Here is a 19,296-nt window from a genome sequence, read left to right on the forward strand (position 1 = left end):
CCTTCAGCTCCACCTGCAGTTCATTGTCATGTATATTTTCACAATATGGCTGCTTACTTCATCAAAGCAGTGAAGAGTGTCTCTATACTCTCTAAAATGAGTTTGCTAGCAAGAAAGTGATATTCTATCATCTTTGCCACATTCTGTTGTTTAGAAGCAAGTCACAAGGCTTACCCACACTCAGGGAGAGGGCATTACACAAAGATGTAAGTACCAGGAGGTAGAAATCATGATGGTTACCCTAGAATCTATCTTCCACCTGTAGTAATTATTTCCATAGGCTTTGGAATTCAGCTAACTCTGGGTTTTAAACTCAGCTTTGACACTTCAGCTATGATTTTGATCTCAGTTTCTAGTCCTTTATTTCTTCATCTGCCAAATAGGAGTAATAACCTCTTCACCTTTTTCTCCCATGTAAAATGAGGGTAATAGAGTTGTTGTAAGGATTAAATAAGCATTTTAATGCAATAACTGATAACATGAAATGCTCAATAAGCACTGTTACTTTTCTTCCTTTTCCCTCCTCTCTTTTTTATTTTGTGTCCCATTGGCATTTCTACTTTCAACGACTACTTTTTTGGCTTGTGTCCAGCGTGTGTGTGTGTGTGTGTGTGTGTGTGTGTGTGTGTGCCTAGGTCTAGGGCCATGTAAAACCAACTCTAGTATCAATGCCTTTTAAAATAGGACTATATTACAAATGTTATCTCCAACTTGAACTGGACAAAGTTTTTAAATGATAAATCCATAACATTACAAAGATAATTATTAGACATAGAGAACTTGTTGGGATTGGCTTTTCTCTCCTTCTGTATGTTTATATGCATATGGTACAAAAGGACATATTGTAGCATAATAGTATTCATAGGTTCTGGGTTTGCCTCCTAGCTCTGCCACTTCCAGATGAGTAACCTCAGGCATGTTAAGTTCTCTAAAGCTCAGTTCCTTAAGGGGATAATGATAGTACCCACATTAGATGTGTTGTGAGGATTACATTTAAGTGTACTTGAATAGTATAGCTTAGTGTGTAGCTCATAATCATATTAAAAATGTTAACTATCATACTCATTATTATAATTTTCACTATCTCATTATTTTTAGGAAAACCACAGAACAGGAAACATGGCCAGACATGGCTTTGAATGAGGTGGAGGAGGTGAGGCACAAGAAACCACAAGATCTAAAAAATCCTCATAAGCCAAAGGGCCACAAATAAGATTAGTGGTGAGAAGGTAAGAAAATGTGCAAGTCAGAAATTGGACAAATAGGAACTAGGGGCCAAGGTAAGATTGTGAATTTTCAATCGAACTATGAGCAATGCAACAGCAAGAGACATCAAGAGAAGAGCACATGAAACAGGTAATTCCTATCTTACACATGAAGCCTTTTATATACTTCCTCCTGCAACAGGAGTCAACTACACAGCATATCTAGTCCAGCATTTTGAATAGGAAACACATGAGCCATGTTACTATCAGAAAATAGTGAACGTTGTTGAATAGATTAAGGAGTATAGCAATCAGAAATGGGCATATCCTGACAAATGTAAAATTATTTTCAAATTGGGCCGTTTCCCTAGAGGCGAATTATATGTGTGTGTGTGTGTGTGGTGTGTGTGTGTACAGCTATAGTCATAGTTACGGTTATATGTAGTTACATATAGTTATATGTAGTTATATGTATATATAATATATAATATATATATATATACATACACACGCACACACACACATAGACATACACACATATACACATACCATTTTATTAATCCCATGGTCATATTTTTTCTTATGTATGCTGTATACAGTATTGGTTCCTCCATTGTTTTATTTGGTTCTTTTAACTATAGAGGCCTTGTCTAACAAACTAAGTTACAATATTTCCAGAGCAGGATTTTCTGTTGTTGCTGCAATTGTACCTTAAAAAATATTCCTGCAGAATCTGGGATGATATACTATGTAGTAGGCTTTCAACAAATGCTTGCTGAATTAAAAAAGAAATGTGAATTACTTCCCCTTAGTAAATGGTATTTGGCATAATGAATATGAATAATTCATGAAATTAATGGATGACCTTGAAATCATACTTGAATCTTTCATATCCCATATCTACTATGTCAGCAAATCTTATTAGTTCTACCTTCAAAATACATCTTGACTGAACATTTTTTTTCCACTCACATTGCATCCACCCTGGTCCAAGCCATCTTGCCTATAGGGCCCCTAACTACACTATACACCGCTCGTTATAGGAAGCACCATTCAGAGACCGCAGTGTGAATGATGTTTCTTGGAGTTCTGTAGTGTTTAATGCAATGATCCCACCTGCCTGGATCATGCCTAAGGTCTCCTAGCCTTTGTCCCCTACCAATCTATTCTCAACATAATAGTGAGCTTGATCCTCCTAAAACATAAGTCAGATCATATCATTCTTCTGCTTGAAACTCTCCAGTGGTTCTGTCTCATTCATAGTAAAAGATAAAGTCCTTACAAGGTCATAGATAATGTCATCCCAGTCTTTCCTCTCTGACTTTATCTCCTCCTGCTCTCTCCATATCTTATTCTCCTCTAGTCGTATTGGGCTCCTTCTGGGACATGGCAGGCATGCTCCTGGCTCACAGCATTTGCACTTGCTCTTTCCTCTGCCTGGAATGCTTTCTCCCCCAAATGTCCAAATACCTAACTCTCTCATGTCCTTCAGGCCTTTATTCAGATTTTATCTTCTCAAGAAGACATTCCATGACACCCATATTTCTCATTGCAACACCCTGCCCAATATACTTTTCTGCCTTATTCTTCACCTTAGTCTTTATTATCATCTAACACCCCCCCACACACACACACACATTTTATTTATTTATTGTCTATCTTTCCCCCACAGGCATGTAAGCTCCATGAGGGCAGAGAGTTTTGTCTGGTTTTGTTTTTTTTTTTTTTTTTTTTTTTTTACCACATTACCCCCCAACACCTGGTACAGTGCCTGGTGCAAGTTGAGAATTCAATAAACACTTGTTGACAATGAATAAAAGATGAAGACAGACTAGTACTTATACACATAAACCACTTTTTCTATACATAAGCAGAATCAGTAACCAATTAGTCTAATGTCTTAAAAACAATTTGCCACCAATATGTTACAGGACTCAAGATTTTGTAAGCCACATTAATTTGTTAGATTTATAAGATGATGGTCTTAGCTTATTTTATAATTGGAGTACTTTAAGTAATAACTATATTAAATTATTTTTAAAATATGCAATTATATAATGAAGTAGAACTATAAGGACAGATGGTTAAACATCTATTAGGGAAAAAACCATTTATTTAAAATTTCTCTAGGAAAAGGAGAAATTCTACCTAAAAACTTTCTGGTAATATTACAGGCCATTTTAAAGCTATACATTTCCAGGGGCACCTGGGTAGCTCAGGAGGTTAAGCTAACTTGGGCTAAGGTCTTGATCTCACGGTCTGTGAGTTGGAGCCCCACATCTGGCTGTCTACTGTCATCATGGAGCCTGCTTTGGATCCTCTGTCTTTCTCTCTCTCCGCCCCTTCCCTGCTCACACTCGCCCTCTTTCTCAAAAATAAGTAAACATTAAAAAAAAAAGCCATACATTTCTAGAGAAACAGAAGCCATACTTGGCCTCTCAAAGGTTTCCTCAAGAACCACTTTCTCCATTAAGTGGGTTTGTGTCTCAACACCAGCCATCACAGAAGGAACCCCTTAAGCAATAGGAATATACATTATTACACCACTATGTAATATTTTAAATAGAAAGGAAAAAAACAGTAAGGAGATATTTTACAAGCAAAATAAACAGAGGGAAAAAAAACGAGTATTATGAAACCAGGACAATTTCACAATATAATCCAAAGTAAAAGATTAACGTAACAATGGATTGCAATTATATAATGGAGTTTCTTCAATACCAAAATATATTAGAACAGCCATTGCATTCCCATGCCACTGTCTGGTCATTCTGGTTTCCATTCTATCAGGAAATAAAATATATATTTCTCACCTATTCTCTTCTATGAATTCCTGAATGTTAATAAAAAGTTCTCAATCAGAATCTGATTTCAATCTGGAAAACTTATTTCCAAAAATCTAACTCTAGGTTTAGAAAAGTAATTTTCCCTTCCATGCTTTTAAGTTTCTATATGAAACAAAAACAAACTTTGGGTGCCTGGGTGGCTCAGTCAGTTAAACCTCTGACTTCAGCTTAGGTCATGATCACATGGTTCCCGAGTTTGAGCCCTGCATCGGGCTCTGCGCCCTGACAGTGAGGAGCCTGCTTGGGATTTTCTCTCTCTGCTCCTCCTCCACTCACAGGCTCATGCACACATGCACCCACTCTGTCTCTCTCAAAATAAATAAAACTTAAAAAAAAATACACTCAAAGAAAGAAAACATAGTTGAAATAAAGGTTTTTGGAATTGAAGAGGCCTCTCACTTGACGAGGAAATGAGGATCCAAAGGGCTGAAAGAAATCATGGTTTAGTAGTAGCAAAATAGAATTCAAATAGTAGCAAATTCAAATCAGAAGCCAGGTTTAGAGACTTCTAGTCTCATGCTCTTTGTCCCACACTGTTTCATGGGAATGGCACAGCAACAAAGTACCATAAAAGTGAAAATTTACATTAAGTGAAATTATTATTTGAATCCAAAACATATCAGATTCTCTTTCTCCTCCAAGAAAAGTTAAGGCTTTTTCTAATGTATGGAATATGAAGGTTCTTATTACTTGTAAGGAAAAAAAAAGCATCTTGTATAAAAGGTTTTGCCTGGTGATAAGTATTTAATAACTTAGGAAATAATCAATGTAGATTAATTTATTATTTTAAGTATTCATTATTAGTTCCCAACCCCAAGAGACAGTTCCCATATTTGCTTGCAAGAATGCAGTATTTTAGACAATGTATAGCTTATTTTTGTATATTCCTCCCTTATAAATATGCAAAAGCCTATTTCCATTCTTCTAAGTTTATATTAACTTTACTTTCCAGTTCAGTCTACACAGCAAAAGAAATGGTAAAGTGAGCATAAAGGACACATTTGCAAAACATAAGTATTTTTGTGTCTATTACAAATTGAAAGTCAAGACTACTGATAGGTTTTTTTCCATAGAGCCCTACAACAAGTGTATATCAAACCAGTGAGCAAACGAAAAGCTTGTATAAATGTCTTTGTCTTTATGATTAAACTTGCTCACTGATGCATGCCATTGAGTGCTGGTTTGATTCCAGGTGGTCAGCATATCTCTCTGGTTAATGGCATCCAGAGGGAAATGGCTCTCCTCTCTGGTTGATTCCTTACTGCCTGCCTGTGCTGCCTGTGTTTTGCCCTAGTAAGTTAGAGGCTACCTCAGTTACTCACTACTTGCCCCAGAATGAGGTTAATTTTTGTCAAAATCATAATTACTTTTAATGGTAGGCCCAATATTCTGATTCTGATTCTCAGTTTCTTATTATGGGGGCACCTGGGTGGCTCAGTTGATTAAGCGTCCAACTCTTGATTTAGGCTCAAGTCATGATCCTAGTATTGTGGGATCAAGCCCCACACTGAGCATGGAGCCTGCCTGAGATTCTCACTCTCCTTCTGCCCTACCCCCACTCCCTCTCTCTCTCCCTCTCTCTCTCTAAAATAAAATTTTAAAAACTAAATTTTTATTATAATGAAGAGGTACGAAAAACGTTTCTATACCAATACTACCTAAACTCCTGCACTCATCCTCATTCTCTTTTTTTTTTTTTTTCAACGTTTTTATTTATTTTTGGGACAGAGAGAGACAGAGCATGAACGGGGGAGGGGCAGAGAGAGAGGGAGACACAGAATCGGAAACAGGCTCCAGGCTCTGAGCCATCAGCCCAGAGCCTGTGACGCGGGGCTCGAACTCACGGACCGCGAGATCGTGACCTGGCTGAAGTCGGACGCTTAACCGACTGCGCCACCCAGGCGCCCCTCATCCTCATTCTCAAGTAGACAACCATTCACACTCAGTGAATTTTTATCAAGGACGTTTCTGGGTCCTAGATGCTAGCCTTAAGTAAGACTGATTCAGTTCATGTTCTCATAGCACTGACAATCTGGGTTGGGGTGGAGAGGGAGTACAGAAGAGAGACATTAAGCAAATAATTACAGGAATTGTTCAACAAGAGTTGGAATACGTGTCATGGAAATGTAAATGAAGCTTATGAGAGCTTGTAAAGGTGAATGTAATTTAATATTAGGTGAACAGAGAATCCTTGCCCAAGGAAAAAGGATTTAAACTGAAAAATGAATAGGAGTTGGCCAGCGAAAGGGAATAGTGGTCATGAAGAGTCCCACGTGGTGGAAATGGCCAGAAGAAAGTAGGCATGAAGGAGCTAGGCAACAGAGAAAAGGCCAATATGGCTGGTATGCAATGAGACAAAAGTAGAACAAAGTCAGATCATAGAGGGAGTTATTGGTCATTTTGGAGTTTGAATTTTATTGCAAGCTATGATAGGGCTTTGAGCAAGGAGATGACACAAGTATAGCTTTAAAAGATCAGTTTGATCACTGGGTGGAGAATGAGTTTCTGGAGGTAACCAAGAGAAGGTGGCATGAGCAGTTGGGATGTATCTCTAATGGACCAAATATTTGTATACCTCTGCCCCCAATTCGTAGGCTGAAACCTTAATCCCAAGTGTGATGGTATTTGGAGGTGGAACCTTTAGGCAGTAATTAGGTTTGGATGGGATCATGAGGGTGAAACCCCCATGATGAGATTAGTGTTCTTATAAGAAGAGGAAGAAAGAGGTCACTCTCTCTCTACCATGTGAGGACACAGCAAGAAGGCAGCTGTCTGTAAGCCAGGAAGAAGGCTCTTATTAGGAACTGAATCTGCTGACAGCTTGATCTTGCACTTCTCAGATTCCCTCACTGCAAGATAAATGTCTGTTTTTTGAGCTTCCCAGTCTATGGATTGTGCTATAGCAGCCCGAGCTAAGACAGTGTCCAAGAGGTCGAGGTGTTTGGTGAAGGTAGTAGTGCTGAAGACAAAGAACAGTAGACAGATTTGAGCAGTATCCCAGGAAACAGAATTGAAAGCACTTGGTGATTGGTTGGACAAAGGGGCTAAGAAATAGGTGGATATTAGGGATGATTTTTGGTTCCTAACATTAGCAACAGGGAGGGTGGTGGAACCATTTAATGAGTTAGGAAACCTTGGAAGATAAAAAGATTTGGCACCATAAGCTCAGTAATTGACATGTCCAACTTGGGATGTCTATGTAATAGCTACCTGGAAATATCAAGGAGACATATAGATGAGTCTGGAACCTCAGAAGGGAGGCCCAAGGATATAAATTCAGAAGCAGTCAACATGTAGTTAATAACTGAAAGGATGGATGTATATGAGATTCCTGAAAGTATAAAGACAGAAGAAAAGAGAAAGGAAAGGAAGGGAAGAGAATGGAAAGAAAAGGGGCCTGCAACTGGCCACAAATCCGTACAATAAGCATATACCAGCATATATCAAATCAGTGAGGAAACAAAATGTTTCTGTAAATGGCTTTGTCTTTATAATTAAACTAGCTCACTAATGTGTGTCAGTGAGTGCTGGTTTGATTCCAAGTGGTCATCATATTTCTCTGGTTAATAGATTAGATTCTGAGAGAAGGAAAAGTAACCAAGGGAAACTAGAAGAAGGAGCCAGAGAAATAAGAAGAAAGCCAGGAGACTATAAGGTCACAGAAAAGAAAGAAGTATTTTTTTTTTTTAAGCTAGGAATGGTCAACTATGGCAAAAAGATGTGTGCTGTCCATTAGATTTAGCAGCATGAAGGTCATTACTAATCCTAGCAAGATAAATTTGGTAGATGGTGGAATTGGAAGCAGATTGTGATGAGTTGAGGACTGTTATATGGAGAAAAATAAAGATGAATAAACCGTTGCTAGAAGCTTAGTTGTTAAAAAAAAAAAAAGGTGGGGGTAGATGAAGTGGTAGGTAGAAGTGGATGTGAGAGAGGATTTTCTTTTAATTTTTATTTTGTTTGAGAGAGAGGAGAGAGAGACTCTCAAGCAGGTTCCATGCTCAGCATGGAGCCCAATGTTGGGGCTCGATTCCATGACCTGAGCCAAAATCAAGAGTCAGATGCTCAACTGACTAAGCCACCCAGACACCCCGGGAGGACTTTCTTAATATGGTAGATGAACATGTTTGACTTTCCATAAGTGCTCTTCAAAAAAATAATAATAATTAACTTCTCTGAGCATGATCATTGTTTTTCTCCCAAATATTTGTTTGTTCATGTTATTCTATGGATCAAAAGATCTAATATAAAGATCTAAATATAAAGAGAGACAGAGCATGAGTGGGGGAGGGGCAGAGAGAGAGGGAGACACAGAATCTGAAACAGGCTCCAGGCTCTGAGCTGTCAGCACAGAGCCGAATGCAGGGCTCAAACTCACAAACCGGGAGATCATGACCTGAGCTGAAGTCAGACGCTTAACCGACTGAGCCACACAGGCTCCCTGAGAGATCTGATATAAATTAAAATTTTGGTTGAACTTGACCAAAAAGTCTGGCTTGGGCAACAATAAAAAGAGGAGGGAGTAATTTATTGCCATTTATTGCCATCATGTCATTAAAAAGTCTGTGGTTAAGGATGACTTAGGACATGATGAGATTTAAAGGCTCAAATGATCAAGTAAGAACCAATTCTTCTTCCCCGCCCCCACAACCAGCTTTGCTGTCATCCATTTATTCATTTAAGAATATTTATTGAGGGGCGCCTGGGTGGCGCAGTCGGTTAAACGTCCGACTTCAGCCAGGTCACGATCTCGCGGTCCGTGAGTTCGAGCCCCGCGTCACAGGCTCTGGGCTGATGGCTCAGAGCCTGGAGCCTGTTTCCGATTCTGTGTCTCCTCTCTCTCTGCCCCTCCCCCGTTCATGCTCTGTCTCTCTCTGTCCCAAAATAAATAAACGTTGAAAAAAAATTTTTTTTAAAAGAATATTTATTGAAAAGCTACCATGCCTCATACTCTATTTTAAGCGGCTGGAAATATAATGATATAAAATATGAGCAAGCCCACTTTCATTACTTCTTTTTAGCATTGTACTGGAGGTTCTAGCCAGTGCAGTAAGTTAAGAAGAAGAAATTTTAACAATATAAAATTGGGAAGAAATAAAACCGTTATAATGTTTAGATAATATAACTGTGTACTAACTATATTAGTAGAATTAATTAACCAGTAAGGCTGCTGGATACAAAATGTGGTAGGCAGAATTCTAAGGCATCCCCCAAGATTCCTGCCCCCTGATGTACATGCCCTATGTAATCCCCTCCCTTTAAGTGTGGGTGGACTTGTGAATATGATAAGATTTCACTTGCATGATTACGTTATGGTATATGGCAATGGTGAAGGAATTTTGCAGATATAATTAAGATCAGTTGAACCTGAATTCATTAAAAGGGAGATCATCCTAATGGCCCTACATAGTCAGGTAAGTACTTTTAAAAGAGTTTAGAGGTCAAAGATGTCATAAATCAGAGATACTTGATACAAAACAACTGGTCTCCTGCTTTAAAGAAACAAAAATGCCATTTTTCAGAGACAGAGGGCTACATGACAGGAAATTGCAGTGGCCTCCCAGAGTCAGAGTGGCTGCTAGATGACAGCCAGCATGAAAGAGGAACCTCACAACAATAATCAGGGAGCTTGGAAGAGGACCCTTAGCCTCCAATGAGATCATAGGCCCTGCAGACACCTTGATTTTAGCCTAATGAGATTCTGAGCAGAAGATCTAGCTAACTAGCATTTCGACTACTGCTTCGTGGAAACTGTAAGATAATAAATTTGTTTTCTAAGATATTTTGAAAGTTATGGTACTTTCTTATGCAGCCATAGAAAACCAATATATATAGTCATTATACAAAAATTCCATAGTTTTTGTATATATGAGTAACAAGCAGAAAATTAAAAAAATATTACCATTTACAATTGCCCCAAAATACCAAATACCGAGGAATAAATCTAATGAAAGTATGCAAGACCAACCCCTGCACAGAAAATAGAGAAATTTATTGAGAGAAATTAAAGATAAATAAATGGAAATTTGTACATTGCTCATGGATTAGAAGTTTCAGTGTTGTAAAGTATGTCAATCTCTCCAAATCAACTTATAGATTGAATGCAATCCCGGTGAAAATCCCAACAGGTGCATTTGCAGAAAATAGTAAACTGATTCTAAAATGTACATGGAGGGGCTCCTGGGTGGCTCAGTTGGTTAAGCATCTGACTTCGGATCAGGTTATGATCTCCCAGTTTATGAGTTCCAGCTCCTCATTGGGCTCTGTGCTGATGGCTCAGAGCCTGGAGCCTGCTTTGGATTCTGTGTCTCCCTCTCTCTGCCCCTCCCCAACTCATGCTCTGTCTCTCTGTCTCTCAAAAAATAAATAAACATTAAAAAAATTTAAATATATGTGGAAATGCAAAAGGCCAAAAATAGACAAACACTTTTATAAAGAACACGGTAGGAGCACATACTCTACCAGTTACCAGGTTTTATTATAAGACTCCAGTATAATATGGTATGGTATAGGTGTAGGAACTAAATATAAAAAATTTTTAACTTCCTACAAATTAAAAAAGAAAAGACACTAAACTCAATAGAAAAATGGCCAGATGAACAGACATTTCACAAAAAAGGATATCCAAATAGCCATAAGAAAATGTATTCAACCTCATTGGTTAGAAAAACACAATATGATATACACATTCACATTTAAAAGACTGAAAATACCAAACGATGCCTAGGATATGGAGCAACAGGTACATATAGGGGTAGAAGAGTAAGTTGTTGCAATTACCATGGAATATAGTTTGGCAATATCTTCTAGAGTGAAACATATGTGCACTCTGTAACCTAGCAATTCTACTCTTAGAAGTATATCCAATAGAAATGCATGTGTTAAAAAAAAAAAAAAGGTGTGTATATGTATGTTCAGCAAAGATATTTACAATAAAGTTGAGTGACAGAAGCCACTCAAGAATGTATACTATATAATTCCATTTATATAAAATCCAAAAACTCAGATCTATGGTGCTATTGGTCAAGAGGAGAGGGGGTAGTGATTGGGAGGAGTAAATACGTGTATTCACTTTACAAGAATTTTTTACTCAAACATTTGTTTTGTGCCTCCCTGCTCCCCATGTGAGTGATGTATCAATGAAAAGATTTAAAATAAAGCCAAGCTTCTTGCCCTCATGGACTTTATACTCTACTGTGAGGATCTCTGCTCTCTAATGTTATCTGGCTTCAGTCTCAGGCTTGAGTGGTGAGCAGTGATAGGAAGATGACTGCCGGCAACTCCCAGTCTACAACCTTCAAACCGGTAGAAGCCAAGGCACATTTTTACTAGCTCAGCAAAAGTCCCAGATTGCCTCCCTTTGGCTCTGATTGGGTGATGATACATCCATTCAAACACCGTGACCAGTGTGAGGCTCTAACTGGCTGGACCTGAATCATAGCCAATCCTGAAGCCAGAATGAAATGGAGCCCATTTAACCAGAACACATAAAAAAAGAATGAGGAAAGATGTGGTTCCCCAGAAAAAAAAAAAAAAAAAAAACAAAAAACAACAACAACAAAAAAAAAAAACACAACCAAAACTGGGGCACCATTTCAGAAGAGGAAATAAATATAGGCTGAAAACCCAGCAAATTTCCACAATGGGTCTCCTAAAAGTGAAAGCCCAGATTTGCTACTTTGTTTTAGGTCAACTTCCCCTTAATCTCTTTAATTTTATCACACATGCTTCAGGCTTGTTTCTTGCACTGCTAATGTGATTCAAATGGACTCTGTTCTTACCTTTTGTTAGCTGAGAAATAGGGTACTCTCCCTTACCACTTTGCTGTGGTAATAAGCCCAAAAAATATCCCTTTAAATCACTGGTTTTGTATTTTTTGGGTAAATATCCTATGTTTATAGCAATATTATTTATAAAAACCAAATTATGGAAGCAGCCCAAGTATCCACCAACAGATAAATGGATAAAGGAGATGTGGTATGTATATACAATGGGATATATTCAGCCATAAAAGAGAATGAAATCCTGCCATTTGCAACAACAGGGATGGAACCACAGAGTATAATGCTAAGTGAAATAAGTCAGTCAGAGAAAGACAAATACCAAATTATTTCACTCATAGGTGGAATTTAAGAAACAAACAAAATGAGCAAAGGAAATAAAGAGAAAGAGAGAGACAAACCAAGAAACAGACCTTTAGCTATAGAGAACAAACTGATGGTTACCAGAGGGGAGGTGGAGGGGGATGGATAGAATAGGTGATAGGGACTAAGGAGTTCACTTGTGATGAGCACTGGGTAATGTATGGAATCGTTGAATCACCATATTGTATACCTGAAATTAATATAGCACCGTATGTTCATTATACTGGGATTTAAATTAAATTAAATTAAATTAAATTAAATTAAATAACAAAAAGAAGAAAAGAAATAAGCCCAAAACAACCAACTAAACAAAAAATAACAAAAATCCATTTAGAGTTTTGTTTGTTTTTGATAGAAACTACCATGTAATGTCAAGATTAATAAAAATAATCAGACCTTGCAAAATGACTTGTATTTCAGTTCACCTCTAAGAGGCTACTTTCAGGTGCCTAAGGGACGGCTTCCCCTGTAAGCTTTCTTTACCATCCTCTTCTCTGATCTGAGTTACTTAGTTCCTCTAATTTTGCTCACTTACACTGTATTGTAATTTTCTGTTTATTTACCTGTCTTTTCCATTGCCTCATGAGTTCCTTGAGGACAGGGTTTTGGCCATTATCTCTCTATCACCAGTACAAAGCTCATTGCCTGGGACATACATGGTGGGGGGTCAATAAATATTTTCTGAATGAATGAGTGTTTCATGTTTCAATTGCATTTGATCCTGATAACAGCCTTGTGAGATAGAGATTATTAACCTGCTGCTTGGAGAGGTAGGGTAAGTGACTTGCTCAAGATCACACAAAGTAAGTGGAATCAGGATTTGGGCTTCAATCTATCTAATGCCAAAGTCTGGGCTCTTGGCCAATGACTTGTTTGAAAACGTTCATTTATTTGGAATGAGGTTCAAACTGTGACTTGCAAAAGTTTTCCCTAATTTGATCCTACCTGCGTGTCTAAGCCTTTGTGTCATTATTCACCTCATGCATCTTTCCTTACTACCCCTGAACAGACTTGGTTTTCCTTCACCTATTCAAATCTTATCCCTTCTTCAAAAATCAACTCAGATGTCATCTCTTTATTAAATGTCATATCATTTATTTCCTGAACCATGGACATGGTATTTATGACATACTAGCTCCCATTCAAGCTATTTGTGGACCTCTTCTTTTTTTTCTTTTTTTTAATTTTTTTTTTAGGTAATCTCTACACCCAATGTGGGGCTTGAACCCACAACCCCAAGATCAAGAGTCACAGCTCTTCTGACTGAGCCAGATAGGCACCCCTATTAGTGGACCTCTTAGTTTCCATAGGACTACTACATGACGGTTTGTCTTCTCCGTGGCTTGTGCATGGTAAACTTAAAAGAATTTTGAGGAATTAATGCTGATACTGGTGCCTTTTTGGTATGCCACCCATTTTCCTTACTGTCTAGGGCTTATGACTGTGCAAATCACTATCAAATGTGCCATCATATCCCATATCCTCCTCATATCCCATAGCCTGTGTTCTCTCTTGACATTCAAGGGGCCTTTACGCATTCAGAACCACCAGCTATTGAGTTGGCAAACTGAAGTATAGAAGAGGCTTTTGATAGCTGTTAATGGCATGGTTTCACAAAGAGTTGAAAGATATAGCTTTGTGAATAATATTTAGTTTAGAAGGACTAGTGACTATGAGAAGAAAAATAAGGGAATTTATTTCGGGTGTTTCTAGAGCTGAGATAATTTGTCTGCTAACAGTGAAACCTCAAATTAACCAGACCCAATTAACTGGCATTAACTGCCATTTCCAATCACACACACACACACACACAACACAGGGCAGGGGGCGGGGGGGGGGGGAACTTGTCCTTATTTGTCCTTAGTAAAAAAAAGACAAATGACAACAATACCAAAACATTGTCAAGGGTGTGTTCAAAACAGCAACTAGCAGCATGCGTCTTCCTCTCAATAACGGCATCATTTCTAGAAATGAAGCAACTCAAAATTCTGAGTCATGCAAAGAAAAAGATAAAAGGGCTTAGCCAGAAAAGTCATTTACCCAGCACATGTCATTTTCCACAAATTATGTATGGTTAAGCAGTGTTATAAGACTATACAGTGAGTTGCCTAGGAGTTGTTAAGTATAATATTCCTTAAAAAACAACAACTTTACAAACTTGTTTAGGGCAAGAATTGTAACAACTAAACTAACCAGGAATGTCAGGGCATTTTCAAAAAGAGACTAGAATCCTCAAAGTATATCTGGAGCAGAAGATCCTGGTATGCCTTGTTTTCTGTTAAATTGCAAGCTCCTTCACTGATCAGGTTTCAAGTTTCACTGCAGCAACTGACACAATGTGATTACTTAGCCTGCAAAAGTGAAAAGAATATAAAGGGACATGATTGAAGTACTAAAAATTCCAGTTACAGAGGGCATGTGAAAATTGATCTGTTCATCCTTTTAATCTGGTTGAAAGAGACAGGAACAACATAATTTAAAATGAAGTTTAATAATAATGGAAATACCAGAGAAATAAATGATTTCATGCAGCATTTTTAGGGGTACCATTTGCAATGGCAAAGGCAGGAATGGAGAAAAAGGCTGAAGTGAGATGTATTATTTTAAACTGAGTAATCATACTTATTAACATTTAATGACAAACTCAACAAAACCAAGTTTTCAGTGATTAGAACACAGGAACTTGCAGCTAACACTGAAAATTCCACTGGAAGAATACAAGAATAGCTATTATAATAAATAAGGTTGGCAGCAAATTAGTGTGGTGAGCAAAACAGTCAATATGACAAATCTGTTTAGATGATGATGACAATGATAAGGATGATAGCTGGTGTTCACAGCTATTTCTCATATTTGTAAAAAAAAAAAATCTCTGGGTTTCTTTTAATTTTGTTTTGTTTTCTCCATTCTTTGATTTACCTTCCCTGGGCCCTTTCTAACACTCCCCACCCCCAGCTCTATATATACAAACTCCAGAAGTGATCTCTGACCTCACTACTAAGAAAAAACAAACCTCTACTTTATCCCTCTTCCACACTTCATGCCACACTAGTCATTTTCTGCTTTGTAATATAGGTATACATTACGTGGTTTGTTTCCCCTACTGGACCTTAAGCATAAGACTTATGATTTGTCTCTGTTTTCTACATTATCATCTCTTCCTTATTAGTAAGCAACCAACAAATATTTGTAAATAATTATAAACATGTGTTTTAATTTTTTAATGTTTATTTATTTTTTGAGAGAGAGAGAGACAGAGCATGAGTAGGGGAGGGGCAGAGAGAGAGGGAGACACAGAATCTGAAACAGGTTCCAGGCTCTGAGCTGTCAGCACAGAGCATGATGCCGGGCTTGAACTCACAAACCATAAGATCGTGACCTGAGCTGAAGTAGAACACTTAACTGATCGAGCCACCCAGGTGCCCCATATAAACATATATTTAATGAATGAGATAGTAAGGATGGAGTTGCATTGATGTAACTGTGTCTTATCCAGATTTTCTTTGACCAACATCTTATCTTTTCAAAGGCAAAAGATACAATTCTTATGGCTTCATGGGCTAAGAATTGCTAATATTCAGACAACATACTATAGATCTGTTCTAAAATCTTCATATGAATTAATTTTATAAATTTAATTATATTTTATTTTTAATGTATATTGTTGATATATGTATGTATGTTTTAGAGCAGGAGAGAGGCAGAGAGAGAGGAGCAGAGGATCTGAAGCCGACAGCAGCAAGCAGGATGTGGGGCTTAAACTCACAAACCACTAGATCATGACTTGAGACAAAGTTGGATGCTTAATCAACTGAGCCACCTAGGTGCCCCTATACATTTAATTATATTTTAATGCCAGAGGAGTCTTGCTGTTTAGTGGAAGCATGTATAGGATCCTTTTGAAATACTTAACTCCTCCTTATTTATTTTGTTTTGGTGTCAACACAAAGGGATAGTTTAATATATTTAAAATATTTATTTACACACAATAAAAGTCACTCTTTCGATGCATAGCATTATAAATTTTGACAAAAGCAGAGAGTCACATAATCAAGAGACAGAACAGTGCCATCATTCAGAAAATTCCCTCATGCTGTCCCTTTGTTATTCCATCCCCTTGCCCCAAATCCTTGGTAACCACCAATCTGTTCTCTGTTCCTATAGTTTTGTCTTTTCCAGAATGTCATCTAACAGGAATCAGAAAATATAAAGCCTTTTGAGTCTGGCATCTTTCACTTAGCATAATGCATTTGAGATTCATCCATATTGTTGAGGTATCAATAGTTCACTTGTTTTGATTGCTGAGTTTCATTCCACGGTATAGAAGTATTACAGTTGAAGGAGATTTGGGTTGTTTCCAAGTTTGGGCTATTGTGAATAAACCTGTTATAAATACTCACGAACAGATTTTTGTGTGAACATATACTTTTATTTATCTTGGATAAATATCTAGCTAGGAGTGGGATTATGGTGGTCATATGGTAAGTGTGTAACTTCATAAAAACTGCCAAACTGCATTCCAAAGTTGCTGCATTTGCATCCCCATTTATAATGTATAAGAATTGCTCTAGGGGCACCTAGGTGGCTCAGTCAGTTAAGCATCCGGCTTTGGCTCAGGTCATGATCTTATAGTTCATGGGTTTGAGCCCCGTGTCAGACTCTGCGCTGACAGCTCAAAGCCTGAAACCTGCTTCAGATTCTGTATCTCCCTCTCTCTGCCCCTCCCCCACTCGCACTCTGTCTCTTTCTCTCAAAAATAAACATTAAAAAAAAAGAAAAAAAAAAGAACTGCTCTAACTAGCATCCTAACCAGCACTAGGTAATGTAAGCTTTGTTTTTATTTATTTATGTTTATTTATTTATTTTGAGAGTGAGAGAGAAAGAGAGCATGAGTGGGGGAGGGGCAGAGAGAGAGAGAGAATCCCAAGCAGGCTCCACGCTGTCAGCACAGAGCCCACCGTAGGGCTTGAACTCATGAACCGTGAAATCATGACCTGAGTCAAAATCAAGAGTTGGTCGCTTAACCAACTGAGCCACTCACGAGCATCTATTTATTTTTAAATAAACTCTATACCCAACATGGGGCTCAAACTCACGACCCTGAGATCAAGAGTTGTATACTCTACTGACTGAACCAACCAGATGCCCCTACTATAAGTTTAGTTTTCAAAAGCCATTCTAGTGAGTGCGTAGTGGTATTTCACTGTAGTTTTAATTTGTATTTCCCTAATGACCAAAGATATTGTGTATCTTTGCATGTACTTATTTGCTATCTATATATCTTCTTTGGTAAAATATCTGTTGAAATGTTTTGTCCTTTTAAAAAATTGGCTTGTTTGGGGTGCCTGGTGGCTCAGTTGGTAAAGCATCTGACTTCAGCTCAGGTCACGATCTCACAGTTCGTGGGTTCGGGCCCTGCGTTGGGCTCTGTGCAGACAGCTCAGAGCCTGGAGCCTGCTTCAGATTCTGTGTCTCCTTCTCTCTCTCTGCCCCTCCTTTGTTTGTGCTCTCTCTCTCTCTTAAAAATAAATAAACATTAAAACTTGACTTGTTTCTTATGATTTAGTTTAACTTAAATAATCTTAAAATTACATATTAATTTTGTAGAAAGAAGAAAATGAAAATCACTTATGAACCCACACTAAGAGATAACGATTTTAAATTTTTGGTATATGTATTTCCAGATGATTTATTTAATGTGGGTATACATGTTACACACATGTAACCTGAATTTCCTTGGTTGCACCAACCTAAATATACAAACAAATTCGGTATGTAGTACTAACGTCAATGTTACTCAAGTCCATTTCTATACTTTGCTCACAAAATGTTTAAGACAGGAGAATGGAGAATTCTTTAATGGAGAAAAAATACCCTCAGAAAAAATATTTTCACATACTGACATTTGGTAATCAGCCAGTTAAAAAGGCTAGTGTACCAAATGATCAGCCAACAGAAGCCCACCATTCGACCTGACTCCTCATCCTGGCAAGGGCTTTCAATTTACTTTCTTAGTTGATTTTTCTCAGGCACAAAAAGAACAGAGACCCAAGAATCACCAGAAAATTAAGAAAACTCCACAATGTCAGAGGTAACAAACAAACAAAAAAAGAACTCAGAGGAAACAGACATGATGTGAGACGTAGAAGAAAAAAACCCTTTTTAAAAAAGCATTTGAAAATGAAAAATATGAGGACACCTGGCTGGCTCAGTGGGTAGAGAGTGCACCTCTTGACCTTGGGATTGTGAGTTCAAGCCCTGTATTGGGCATAGAGATTACCTAAAAAAAGAAAAAAAGAAAGAAAGAAAGAAAAGAAAATTAAAAATATAACCACTGAAATTAAAAAATCCAAAAGAAGTTTAGGAGAACACTGAAGATACCTGCCAGAAAGTCAAACAAGAAGACAAAGAGATGGAAAATAAGAGAAAAATGTAAGAAACTTAACAAACATCAAGCAGAAATTCCATTTTTCATCCAGAGTTCCAGAGAGTATAGAACAAAAATGAAGGAGGAAAAAATTACAGACAAAATCCAAGAAAACTGATCTGAAGAAGATGAATCTCTAGGTTGAAATATCCAGCCCAATGAATGAAAAAGGCCTATTACATGGACATGATGATGAAATATCAGAGCACTGAGATTAAAGATCATTAAAGCTTCCAAAGGGGGGAAAATGATCGCATCAAAATGAAGGGGAAACAAACCATTAAAAAAAAGAAGAAGAAACAATAACTTTAAGCTTCTCAACAGCATCATTCCATTCTAGAAACATGATGGAATACTATCTTCAACATTCTGAAGTGAAATTGTGTTTTGCTAAGAATTTTATATCCAACCGCTAATACAGAGTGAAGGAGGAATAAAGACCTTTAAGAGATATAAGAGTCAGCTGAGAAAGAAGACAGAGTGCAGAAAATGGAGAGCTGAGCTAGAGGATGAGAGATGAAGTCCTGGAGCCTCAAAGCCAAGGGCACGGCCAGTGCTGATTAGATAGATCAAGGGGAGAGAGGGACAGATGGTGAGCATCATCACACTTGTGGTGAGCATAGCATAGACTTGTCAAATCACTCTGCTGTAACCTGATGTAACATTGTGCATTA

General features: G+C 37.7%; 1 protein-coding gene across 1 annotated transcript in view; it reads right to left on the bottom strand.

Moving 5' to 3' along the window:
* VPS54 (VPS54 subunit of GARP complex) overlaps window positions 1–19,296 on the bottom strand; it is a 140,239-nt gene that overhangs the window by 95,133 nt on the left and 25,810 nt on the right. The window contains 2 exon segments of the mRNA XM_030310699.1: window positions 14,087–14,159; window positions 14,389–14,546. The gene's annotated coding sequence lies outside the window, so the exon portion shown is untranslated.

This window comes from Lynx canadensis, chromosome A3, assembly GCF_007474595.2.
Source record: "Lynx canadensis isolate LIC74 chromosome A3, mLynCan4.pri.v2, whole genome shotgun sequence".
In the NCBI taxonomy this organism is placed as follows: Eukaryota; Metazoa; Chordata; class Mammalia; order Carnivora; family Felidae; genus Lynx; species Lynx canadensis.